This window comes from Heterodontus francisci, chromosome 11 (genome assembly GCF_036365525.1).
Source record: "Heterodontus francisci isolate sHetFra1 chromosome 11, sHetFra1.hap1, whole genome shotgun sequence".
Lineage (NCBI taxonomy): Eukaryota > Metazoa > Chordata > Chondrichthyes > Heterodontiformes > Heterodontidae > Heterodontus > Heterodontus francisci.
The window spans coordinates 5,609,909-5,622,859 of NC_090381.1; positions in this window are offsets into that span (position 1 = coordinate 5,609,909).

The following is a 12,951-nucleotide window of genomic DNA, read 5'->3' on the forward strand; positions in this document are numbered from 1 at the left end:
AATGAAACACCTTCCCCACACACTGAAGCCCCTTCCACACACACTGAAACACCTTCCCCACACACTGAAACACATCCCCACACACGGAAACCCCTTCCCCACACTCTGAAACCCATCCACACACACTGAAACCCCTTCCCCACACACTGAAACACCTTCACCACACACTGAAACACCTTCCCCACACGCAGAAACCCCTTAAGCACACAGTGAAACCCTTCCCCACACAATGAAATCCCTTCCCCACACACTGAAACACATCCCCACACACTGAAACAACTTCCCCACACACTGAAACACCTTCCCCACACACTGAAACCCCTTCTGCACACACTGAAACACCTACCGCACACACTGAAACACCATCCACACACACTGAAACCCCTTCCCCACACACTGAAACCCCTTCCGCACACACTGAAACATCTTCCCCACACACTGAAACACCTTCCCCACACACTGAAACACATCCCCACACACTGAAACACATTCCCCACACACTGAAACACCTTCCCCATACACTGAAATCCCATCCAAACACACTGAAACCCTTCCCCACACTCTGAGACCCCTGCCCGACTCTCTGAAACACCTTCCCCACTCACTGAAACCCCTTTCCCACACACTGAAACACCTTCCCCACGCACTGAAACCCTTCCCCAGACACAGAAACAACTTCCCCACACACTGAAACCCTTCCCCACACACTGAAACCCCTTCCCCACACACTGAAACACCTACACCACGCACTGAAACCCCTTCCCCACACACTGAACCACCATCCCCACACACTGAAACACCTTCACCACACAATGAAACACCTTCCCCACACACTGAAACCCTTACCCACACACTGAAACCCCTTCCCCTAACAGTGGAAACCTTCCCCACACACTGATACACCTTCCCCACACACTGAAACACCTTCCCCACACATTGAAACACCTTCCCCACACACTGGAACCCCTTCCACACACACTGAAACACCTGCCGCACACACTGCAACACATCCCCACACAATGAAACAACTTCCCCACACACTGACACCCCTTCCCAACACACTGAAACCCTTTTCCCACTCACTGAAACACCTTCCCCACACACTGAAACCCCTTCCGCACACAGTGAAACTCTTCCCCACACACTGAAACACATTCCCCACACACTGAAACCCCTTCTGCACACAGTGAAACCCTTCCCCACGCACTGAAATCTCTTCCCCACACACTGAAACACATCCCCACACACTGAAACACATACTCCACACACTGAAACACTTCACCACACACTGAAACACATTCCCCACACACTGAAACCCCTTCCGCACACAGTGAAACCCTTCCCCACACACTGAAATCCCTTCCCCACACACTGAAACACATCCCCACACACTGAAACCCCTTCCCCACACACTGAAACCACTTCCGCACACACTGAAACACCATCCCCACTCACTGAAACACCTTCCCCACTCACTGAAACCCCTTTCCCACTCACTGAAACACCTTCCCCACGCACTGAAACCCTTCCCCAGACACAGAAACAACTTCCCCACACACTGAAACCCTTCCCCACACACTGAAACACCTTCCCCACACACTGAAACCCCTTCCCCAAACACTGAAACCCTTTCCGCACATACTGAAGCACCTTTCCCACACACCGAAACCCCTTCTGCACACACTGAAAACCGTTCTGCACACAGTGAAACCCTTCCTCACACACTGAAACACATCCCCACACACTGAAACACCTTCCCCACATACTGAAACCCCTTCCCCACTCACTGAAACAAATTCACCACACACTGAAACACATCCCCACACACTGTAATCCCATCCACCACACTGAAACCCTTCCCCACACTCTCAGACCCCTTCCCCACACACTGAAACACCTTCCCCACACACTGAAACAACTGCCCCACACACAGAAACCCCTCCCCACACACTGAAACCCCTTTCCCACACACTGAAACCCTTCCCCACACACTGAAACCCCTTCCCCACACACTGAAACACTTTCCCCACACACTGAAACACCTTCCCCAAACACTGAAACCCCTTCTGCACACACTAAAACACCTTCCCCACACAATGCAATACATCCCGACACACTGAAACACCTTCCCCAAACACTGAAACCCATTCACCACACACTGAAACACATTCCCCACACACTGAAATACTTCCAAACACACTGAAACACATACCCCACACACTGAAACCCCTTCCCAACACACTGAAACACCTTCCCCACACACTGAAACCCCTTCCGCACACAGTGAAATCCTTCCCCACACACTGAAACACCTTCCCCACACACTGAAACACATCCCCATACACGGAAACAACTTCCCCACACACTGAAACACATCCACACACACTGAAACCCCTTCCCCACACACTGAAACACCTTCACTACACACTGAAACACCTTCCCCACACACTGAAACCCCATCCCCACACACTGAAGCACCTTCCGCACACAAGGAAACACCTTCCCCATACACTGAAATCCCATCCAGACACACTGAAACACCTTCCCCACACACTGAAACCCTTCCCCACACACTGAAACACCTTCCCCACACACTGAAACCCCTTCCCCAAACACTGAAACCCTTTCCGCACATACTGAAACACCTTTCCCAGACACCGGAACCCCTTCTGCACACACTGAAACCGTTCTGCACACAGTGAAACCCTTGCTCACACACTGAAACACATCCCCAGACACTGAAACACCTTCCCCTCATACTGAAACCCCTTCCCCACTCACTGAAACAAATTCACCACACACTGAAACACATCCCCACACGCTGTAATCCCATCCACCACAATGAAACCCTTCCCCACACTCTCAGACCCCTTCCCCACACACTGAAACACCTTCCCCACACACTGAAACAACTTCCCCACACACAGAAACCCTTCCCCACACACTGAAACCCCTTCCCCACACACTGAAACCCTTCCCCACACACTGAAACCCCTTCCCCACACACTGAAACACTTTCCCCACACACTGAAACACCTTCCCCACACACTGAAACCCCTTCTGCACACACTGAAACACCTTCCCCACACACTGCAACACATCCCCACACACTGAAACACCTTCCCCAAACACTGAAACCCATTCACCACACACTGAAACACATTCCCCACACACTGAAATACTTCCAAACACACTGAAACACATACCCCACACACTGAAATCCCTTCCCAACACACTGAAACCCCTTCCGCACACAGTGAAATCCTTCCGCACACACTGAAACTCCTTCCCCACAAACTGAAACCCTTCCCCACACACGGAAACCCCTTCCCCACACACTGAAACACATCCACACACACTGAAACCCCTTCGCCACACACTGGAGCACCTTCACTACACACTGAAACACCTTCCCCACACATTGAAAACACTTCCGCACACAGTGAAACCCTTCCCCACACAATGAAATCCCTTCCCCACACACTGAAACACATCCCCACACACTGAAACCCCTTCCCCACACACTGAAACCCCTTCCACACACACAGAAACACCTTCCCCACACACTGAAACCCCTTCCCCACACACTGAAACCCCTTCTGCACACACTGAAACACCTACCGCACACACTGAAACACCATCCCCACACACTGAAACCCCTTCCCCACACACTGAAACCCCTTCCGCACATACTGAAACACCTTCCCCACACACTGAAACAACTTCCCCACACACTGAAACTCATCCCCACACACTGAAACACATCCCCACACACTGAAACACCTTCCCCACATACTGAAACCCCTTCCCCACACACTGCAACACCTTCCCCACACACTGAAACCCATCCCCACACACAGAGACACCTTCCCCACACACTGAAACCCTTCCCCACACACTGAAACACATCCCCACACACTGAAGCACATCCCCACGCACTGAAACACCTTCCCCACACAGTGAGACCCCTTCCCCACTCACTGAAACACCTTCCCCACTCACTGAAACACCTTCCCCGCACAATGAAACACCTTCCCCACGCACTGAAACCCCTTTCCCACACACTGAACCACCTTCCCCACGCACTGAACCACCATCCCCACACACTGAAACACCTTCCCCACACAATGAAACACCTTCCCCACACACTGAAGCCCCTTCCGCACACACTGAAACACCTTCCCCACACACTGAAACACATCCCCACACACGGAAACCCCTTCCCCACACACTGAAACACATCCACACACACTGAAACCCCTTCCCCACACACTGAAACACCTTCACCACACACTGAAACACCTTCACCACACACTGAAACCCCTTCCGCACACAGTGAAACCCTTCCCCACACAATGAAATCCCTTCCCCACACACTGAAACACATCCCCACACACTGAAACCCCTTCCCCACACACTGAAACCCCTTCCCCACACACTGAAACCCCTTCTGCACACACTGAAGCACCTACCACACACACTGAAACACCATCCCCACACACTGAAACCCCTTCCCCACACACTGAAACCCCTTCCGCACACACTGAAACATCTTCCCCACACACTGAAACACATTCCCCACACACTGAAACACATCCCCACACACTGAAACACATCCCCACACACTGAAACACCTTCCCCACATACTGAAACCCCTTCCCCCCACACTGAAACACCTTCCCCACACACTGAAACCCATCCCCACACAAGGAAACACCTTCCCCACACACTGAAACCCTTCCCCACACACTGAAACACATCCCCACACACTGAAGCACATCCCCACGCACTGAAACACCTTCCCCACACAGTGAGACCCCATCCCCACACACTGAAACCCCTTCCCCACACACTGAAACACCTTCCCCATACACTGAAATCCCATCCAAACACACTGAAACCCTTCCCCACACTCTGAGACCCCTTCCCGACTCACTGAAACACATTCCCCACTCACTGAAACCCCTTTCCCACACACTGAAACACCTTCCCCACGCACTGAAACCCTTCCCCAGACACAGAAACAACTTCCCCACACACTGAAACCTTTCCCACACACTGAAACCCCTTCCCCACACTGAAACACCTACACCATGCACTGAAACCCCTTCCCCACACACTCAACCACCATCCCCACACACTGAAACACCTTCCCCACACAATGAAACACCTTCCCCACACACTGAAGTCCCTTCCTCACACACTGAAACACCTTCCCCACACACTGAAACCCCTTCCCCAAACACTGGAAACCTTCCCCACACACTGATACACCTTCCCCACACACTGAAACACCTTCCCCACACATTGAAACACCTTCCCCACACACTGGAACCCCTTCCGCACACACTGAAACACCTGCCGCACACACTGCAACAGATCCCCACACAATGAAACAACTTCCCCACACACTGACACCCCTTCCGCACACCGTGAAACCCTTCCCCACACACTGAAATCCCTTCCCCACACACTGAAACACATCCCCACACACTGAAACCCCTTCCCCACCCACTGAAACCACTTCCGCACACACTGAAACACCATCCCCACACACTGAAACAGCTTCCCCACACACTGAAACCCCTTCTGCACACACTGAAACATCTTCCGCACACACTGAAACACCTTCCCCTCACACTGAAACACCTTCCCCACACACTGAAACCACTTCCGCACACACTGAAGCACCTTCCCCACACACTGAAACCGTTCCCCACACACTGAAACTCATCCCCACACACTGAAACACATCCCCGCACACTGAAACACCTTCCCCACACACTGAAACCCCTTCCCCGCACACTGTAACACCTTCCCCACACACTGAAACCCATCCCCACACACTGAAACACCATCCCCACGCACTGAAACCCTTCCCCACACACTGAAACCCTTCCCCACAAACTGAAGCACATCCCCACGCACTGAAGCACCTTCCCCACACAGTGAGAACCCTTCCCCACACACTGAAACACCTTCCCCACACTCTGAGACACCCTCCCCACACACTGAAACACTTACCCAAACACTGAAACCCCTTCCCCACACACTGAAAACCTTCCCCACACACTGATACCCCTTCCCCACACACTGAAACACCTTCCCCACACACTGAAACACCTTCCCCACACACAGAAACCCCTTCCGCACACACTGAAACACCTTCCCCACACACTGACACCCCTTCCCCGCACACTGAAACCCTCCCCCAAACACTGAAACACATTCACCACACACTGAAACACATTCCCCACACACTGAAACCCTTCCAAACACACTGAAACACGTTCCCCACACACTGAAACCCCTTCTGCACACACTGAAACCCCTTCCACACACACTGAAACACCTTCCCCACACACTGAAACCCATTCCCCATACACTGAAACCCATTCCGCACATACTGAAACACCTTCTCCACACACTGAAACCCCTTCACCACACACTGAAACCCCTTCCCCACATAGTGAAACCCATCCCCACACACTGAAACACATCCCCACACACTGAAACACATCCCCACAAACTGAAACACCTTTCCCACACACTGAAACCCTTCCCCACTCACTGAAACACATCCCCACACACTGAAGCACATCCCGACGCACTGAAACACCTTCCCCAAACACTGTAATCCCATCCACCACACTGAAACCCTTCCCCACACTCTGTGACCCCTTCCCCACTTACTTAAACACCTTCCCCACACACTGAAACACCTTCCCAACAATCTGAAACACCTTCCCCACACACTGAAACACCTTCCCCACACTCAGGAACCCTTCCACACAAACTGAAACCCCTTCCCCAGACACTGAAACCCTTCCCCTCACACTGAAACCCCTTCGCCCACACACTGAAACACCTTCCCCACACACTGAAACACCTTCCCCACACACTGAAACGCCTTGCGCACACACTGAAACACCTTCCGCACACACTGCAACACATCCCCACACACTGAAACACCTTCCCCACACACTGACACCCCTTCACCACTCACTGAAACCCTACCCCAAACACTGAAAACCATTCACCACACACTGAAACACCTTCCCCACACACTGAATCCATTCCCCACACACTGAAACACATCCCCACACACTGAAACACATCCCCACACACTGAAACACCTTCCCCACACACTGAAACCCCTTCTGCACACTCTGAAACCCATCCCCACACACTGAAACACCTTCCCCATACACTGAAACCCTTACCCACACACTGAAACACATTCACACACACTGAAGCACATCCCCACGCACTGAAACACCTTCCCCACACAGTAAGACCCCTCCCCCAAACACTGAAACACCTTCCCCACACTCTGAAACACCTTCCATACAGACTGAAATTCCATCCAAACACACTGAAGCCCTTCCCCACAAACTGAGACCCCTTCCCCACACACTGAAACACATTCCCCACACACTGATACCCTTCCTTACACACTGAAACCCCTTCACGACACACTGAAACCCTTCCCCATACACTGAAACCCCTTCCCCACACACTGAAACACTTTCCCCACACACTGAAACCCATCCCCACACACTGAAACACCTTCCCCACAAACTGAAACCCTTCCCCACACACTGAAACACAGCCCCTCACACTGAAGCACATCCCCACGCACTGAAACAACTTCCCCACACACTGAAACACCTTCCCCACACACCGAAATCCCATCCAAACACACTGAAACCCATCCCCACACTGAGACCACTTCCCCACACACTGAAACACTTTCCACACACTGAAACACCTTCCCCACACACTGAAACCCCTTCCCCACACACTGAAACACCTTCCCCACACACTGAAACCCCTCCCCACACACAGAAACACGTTCCCCACACACTGAAACACTTCCCCATACACTGAAACCCCTTCCCCACACACTGAAACACCTACACCACGCAGTGAAACCCCTTCCCCACACACTGAAACACCATCCCCACACACTGAAACACGTTCCCCACACAATGAAACACCTTCCCCACACACTGAAACACCTTCCGCACACACTGAAACACCTTCCCCACACACTGATACCCCTTCCCCACACACTGAAACAACTTCCCCACACACTGAAACACCTTCCCCAAACACTGAAACCCCTTCCGCATACTCTGAAACACCTTCCGCACACACTGAAACCCCTTCCCCACACACTGAAAACCTTCCCCACACACTGAAACCCCTTCCCCACACACTGAAAACTTTCCCCACACACTGATACCCCTTCCCCACACACTGAAACACCTTCCACAAACACTGAAACACATTCCCCACACACTGAAACTCCTTCACCACACACTGAAATCCCTTCCGCACACTCTGAAACACCTTCCGCAAACACTGCAACACATCCCCACACACTGAAACAACTTCCCCACACACTGACACCCCTTCCCCACACACTGAAACCCTTCCCCACACACTGAAACACATTCACCACACACTGAAACACATACTCCACACACTGAAACCCTTCCAAACACACTGAAACACATTCCCCACACACTGAAACCCATTCCGCACATAGTGAAACCCTTCCCCACACACTGAAACCCCTTCCCCACATACTGAAACCCCTTCTGCACACACTGAAACACCTTCCGCACACACTGAAACACCTTCCCCTCACACTGAAAGCCCTTCTCCACACACTGAAACCCGTTCCGCACACACTGAAACACCTTCCCCACACACTGAACCCCTTCCCCAATCACTGAAACACATCCCCACACTCTGAGACACATCGCCACACACTGAAACACCTTCCCCATACACTGAAACCCCTTCCCCACACACTGAAACCCTTCCCCACACACTGAAACACCTTCCCCACACAATGAAACACCTTCCCCACACACTGAAGCACTTTCCGCACACACTGAAACACCTTCCCCACACACTGATACCCCTTCCCCACACACTGAAACATCTTCCCCACACACTGAAACACCTTCCCCAAACACTGAAATCCCTTCCGCACACTCTGAAACACCTTCCGCACACACTGAAAACCCTTCCCCACACACTGAAAACCTTCCTCACATACTGAAACCCCTTCCCCACACACTGAAATCTTTCCCCACACACTGATACCCCTTCCCCACACACTGAAACACCTTCCACAAACACTGAAACACCTTCCCCACACACTGAAACCCCTCCGCACACACTGAAACACCTTCCGCACACACTGCAACACATCCCCACACACTGAAACAACTTCCCCACACACTGACACCCCTTCCCCACACACTGAAATCGTTCCCCACACACTGAAACACATTCACCACACACTGAAACACATACTCCACACACTCAAACCCTTCCAAACACACTGAAACACATTCCCCACACACTGAAACCCATTCCGCATACAGTGAAACCCTTCCCCACACACTGAAACCCCTTCCCCACACACTGAAACCCCTTCTGCACACACTGAAACACCTTCCGCACACACTGAAACACCTTCCCCTCACACTGAAAGCCCTTCTCCACACACTGAAACCCCTTCCGCACACACTGAAACACCTTCCCCACACACTGAACCCCTTCCCCAATCACTGAAACACATCCCCACACTCTGAAACACATCGCCACACACTGAAACACCTTCCCCATACACTGAAACCCCTTCCCCACACACTGTAACACCATCCCCACAGAATGAAACCCATCCCCACACACTGAAACACCTTCCCCGCACACTGAAACCCTTCCCCACACACTGAAACACATCCCCACACACTGAAGCACATCCCCACGCACTGAAACACCTTCCCCACACAGTGAGACCCATTCCCCACACACTGAAACACTTTCCACACACACTGAAACACCTTCCCCACACACTGAAAGCCTTACCCACACACTGAAACCCTTCCCCACACTCTGAGACCATTTCCCCACACACTGAAACACCTTCCCCACACACTGAAACACCTTCCCCACACACTGAAACACATTGCCTACACACGGAAACCCTTCCCCACACACTGAAACGCCTTCCCCACACACTGAAACCCTTCCCCACACACTGAAACCCCTTCCCCACGCACTGAAACACCTACAGCACACACTGAAACCCCTTCCCCACACACTGAAACACCATCCCCACACACTGAAACACCTTCCCCACACAATGAAACACCTTCCCCACACACTGAAGCCCCTTCCACACACACTGAAACACATTCCCCACACACTGAAACCCTTACCCACACACTGAAACCGCATCCCCTCACACTGAAAACCATCCCCACACACTGATACCCCTTCCCCACACACTGAAACACCATCCCCAAACACTGAAACACCTTCCCCACACACTGAAACCCCTTCCGCACACACTGAAACACCTTCCCCACACACTGACACCCCCTCCAAACACACTGAAACACATTCCCCACACACTGAAACTCCTTCCGCACACACTGAAACACCTTCCTCACACACTGACACCCCCTCCAAACACACTGAAACACATTCCCCACACACTGAAACTCCTTCCCCAAACACTGAAACACCTTCCCCACACACTGAAACACATTCACCACACACTGAAACACATTCCCCACACACTGAACCCCTTCCAAACACACTGAAACACATTCCCCACACACTGAAACTCCTTCCGCACACACTGAAACACCTTCCTCACACACTGAAAGCCCTTCAGCACACACTGTAACCCTTTCCGCACAGACTGAAACACCTTCCCCAAACACTGAAACCCCTTCCCCACACACTGAAACCCGTTCTGCACACAGTGAGACCCTTCCCCACACACTGAAAAAAATCTCCACAAACTGAAATATATCCCCACAAACTGAAACACCTTCCCCACACACTGAAACCCCTTCCACACACAGAGAAACAACTTCCGCACACACTGAAACTCATCCCCATACACTGAAACACCTTCCCCACACACTGAAACCCTTCCCCACACACGGAAACACCTTTCCCAAACACTGAAACACCTTCCCCAGACACAGGAACCCTTCCCCACACACTGAAACACCTTCCCCACACACTGAAACCCTTCCCCAAACACTGAAACACCTTCCCCACACACTGAATCACCTTCCCCACACACTGTAATCCCATCCACCACACTGAAACCCTTCCCCACACTCTGAGACCCCTTCCCCACACACTGGAACACCTTCCCCACACACGGAAACACCTTTCCCACACACTGACACCCCTTCCCCACACACTGAAACCCTACCCCAAACACTGAAACCCATTCACCACACACTGAAACACATTCCCCACACACTGAAATCCTTACAAACACACTGAAACACATTCCCCACACACTGAATCCCCTTCCCCACACACTGAAACACCTTCCCCACACACTGAACCGCCTTCCGCACACACTGAAACCCCTTCTGCACACACTGAAACACCTTCCCCACACACTGAAACACCTTCCCCAAACACTGAAACCCTTCCCCAAACACTGAAACACATTCACCACACACTGAAACACATTCCCCGCACACTGAAACCCTTCCAAACACACTGAAACACATTCCCCACACACTGAAACCCCTTCTCCACACACTGAAACCCCTTCCCCACACACTGAAACGACTTCCGCACACACTGAAACTCCTTCCGCACACACTGAAACACCTTCCCCACACACTGAAAGCCCTTCCCCACACACTGAAACCCTTTCCGCACAGACTGAAACACCTTCCGCAAAAACTGAAACCCCTTCCCCACACACTGAAACCCGTTCTGCACACAGTGAAACCCTTCCCCACACACTGAAACACATCCCCATACACTGAAACACATCCCCACATACTGTAACACCTTCCCCACACACTGAAACCCCTTCCAAACACAGTGAAACAACTTCCTCACACACTGAAACTCAACCCCACACACTGAAACACCTTCCCCACACACTGAAACCCTTCCCCACACACTGAACCACATCCACACTACTGAAGAACATCCCCACGCACTGAAAAACCTTCCCCACACAATGAGACCCCTTCCCCACACACAGAAACACCTTCCCCACACACTGAATCATCTTCCCCACACACTGTAATCCCATCCACCTCACTGAAACCCTTCCCCACACTCTGAGACCCCTTCCCCACACACTGAAACACCTTCCCCACACACGGAAACACCTTTCCCAAACACTGAAACACCTTCCCCAGACACAGGAACCCTTCCCCACACACTGAAACACCTTCCCCACTCAATGAAACCCTTCCCCACACGCTGAAATCCCTTCTCCACACACTGAAACACCTTCCACACACACACTGGAACACCTTCCCCACACACTGAAACCCCTTCCGCACACACTGAAACACCTTCCGCACACACTGCAACACATCCCCACACACTGAAACACCTTCCCCACACTCTGACACCCCTTCCCCACACACTGAAACCCTACCCCAAACACTGAAACCCATTCACCACACACTGAAACACATTCCCCACACACTGAAATACTTCCAAACACACTGAAACACATTCCCCACACACTGAAACACCTTCCCCACACACTGAAACACCTTCCCCACACACTGAACCGCCTTCCGCACACACTGAAACCGCTTCTGCACACACTGAAACACCTTCCCCACACACTGAAACCCCTTCCCCACACACAGAAACCCCTTCCGCACATACTGAAACACCTTCCCCACACACTGAAACCCCTTCCCCACACACTGAAACCCCTTCCACGCACAGTGAAATCCTTCCCCACACACTGAAACACCTTCCACACAAACTGAAACACATCCCCACACTCGGAAACCCATTCTCCACACACTGAAACACATCCCCACACACGTGAAACCCCTTCTTCACACACTGAAACCCCTTCCGCAGACAGTGAAACCCTTCCCCACACACTGAAATCCCTTCCCCACACAC